This window comes from Pteropus alecto, unplaced genomic scaffold (assembly GCF_000325575.1).
Source record: "Pteropus alecto unplaced genomic scaffold, ASM32557v1 scaffold214, whole genome shotgun sequence".
Lineage (NCBI taxonomy): Eukaryota > Metazoa > Chordata > Mammalia > Chiroptera > Pteropodidae > Pteropus > Pteropus alecto.
In genome coordinates, this window is record NW_006435787.1 from 710,226 (window position 1) to 712,344 (window position 2,119).

Here is a 2,119-nt window from a genome sequence, read left to right on the forward strand (position 1 = left end):
CGGCCAAGTCCCGTGGCAGTCGGGCCTCCAGACCCCGGCCGACCTCCTGGCGTGAACGTTTGAGGGTTCCGGGAGTCGGGGTTCCGGGAGTCGGGGTTCCGGGAGTCGGGGTTCCGGGAGTCGGGCTCCGACGAGCAACGGCGCGGCCGGGCTCGGCACATCACTGCTCTCCGCTGGAAGGTGGTCGGGGACACGGACGTCCACGTACCTCGTTCTCGTTTACGCCCCCAGGAGCAGCAGCCGTGCATTTGTCCCCCGGGGTCCCGGCATCTCCCGCCCGGCAGAAGTCTCTCACTCCAGAGTCCGCGGCTTCCGGCTCGGGAGCGCCGGCCGATCCTTGCTTTGCCGACGCACGTCGTGGAGCCGACAAGTTTTGACGTTAGGGAAGAATCAAAATGTCCACTCAGAACGATTGTCCAACGAGCGCTTTACGTTTGAGAAAGAACAACTCACCATCGACAGCCAGCAGGCCGTTACAGCTGGAACGCGTCTCCCCAAATTCGTACGGTTGAGTCCTGCCCCAGCACCCCATAATGTGACTGTATGTGGGGGTGGGGTCTTCACAGAGGCAATCACGTGAGGTCAGAGCGTGGTCTTAAATCCCTCATAACTGATGTCCTTAGAGAAAGGGGACGTTCGGACGCAGGGGTGGAGAGACGGGGGAGGGGGAGAGACAGCCAGGGAGGGAGCCCGGCCGCCAGCACCCGCCTCCGACTCGCAGCCTCCAGGACCTCGAGAGAGCAACGCTCTGTCGCTCACGCCCCCGACTGTCGCTCCTTGTCACCGCGGCCCCCGCAAACTCACGCAGACGCACATCCAACGTCCGGGGAGTCCTTTCCTGTTCACTTGCTCAGACACGTGTGGAACGTCTCGTCTCCAAACTACAAGGCATCATAGGCGGGCACTGCACGGTCGCGTTACGGAAAAGAACAGCCTACGAGACGGGTTTGTTCTGTGAGAGAAAATGTCTCTAAATGTACTGTTTAGTGAACGAGTCAGGTGTCAGAGCCTTTATTAAAGCTTGACGAATGTTATTCCAGTGAGGCGGTGTTTGCACAGTGACATAAAATAAAAACTCGGGTGACTTTGAGATATTGCCAGGTGTGTCAATGTTAGGTGTCGCATAGATAAGCTTCGCCTACCCAGAATATCCCGTATGACCTACGATCGTGAACTCGCTCGTTAGACAGGAGGACGAGCCCCAGGGACACGCGCGCGGAGGAAGAAACTCAAACGCCACGATGGGGAGCGGGGGCCGCGTCCAGGTGATCGGCCTCGGTCACGTGGGGACCCCCCGGCGACCCGGTGTCGAGATTGCAAAGTCGATGTTTTTTCACAACCACAGAGCTATTTTTTAAAAAATGGCTTCAAAATGGAAAAGCAAAATATATAAAGCTGACGGCGAAGCTCCTGGGGCGGACGCTGGAACGAGACGCCCTGCTCGCCGACTTCGTGCCAACGCTGTCAGCTCGGAGAATCAGTTTCATGAGCCGCTCTGCGGCCAAGGCCCCTGGAAGCCGTTCAGAATGAAGCATCGTAAAAGAATCTGCCAGACACGCAGCTGTGGGGCTGACAGAGCGGAGGGCGCGGGCATTTTGGAAGGAAACGCACGGGAACCATCTCCAAAGCACTTCCAAAGAGCCAGTCCCATGACAGCAATAAAATACCAACCGCAGAAACCTCCGCGGGTACCGGGCAGGCGCGGCCCTGAAACCTCTGCAGTTTGGCCACATGCTGCCAGCGCGGGTGCCCCAGGCCGTGCCACCCGCTCCGTGCCACCCGCTCCGCGACACCCCGGACGTCACGTGGGGCAAACGCAGCCTCACGTTGACTGACGGGATCGCTCGCCACGCAGTCCTCCGCTCGGAGCGCGACACGGCCACACCTGTGCTCTCCATCCCTGGTCACTGAGGTCCCCAAACTCGTGCCTGGCCCAGGTGCAGCAGAGACCGCGGAATGGCGAGGGAGCTGAGCTCGACCCAGCCGCCCCGCCCGGAAGAGAGGAGCCTTGGTCTCTGTCTCTTCCCAGACCAAGACCCGCTTTTTGAAGATCACGAGACGCCGACTGTCCCGTTGTCTGCTGCGAAGGCCGGGCTCGCACTGCGGCACGGAGCTCGAC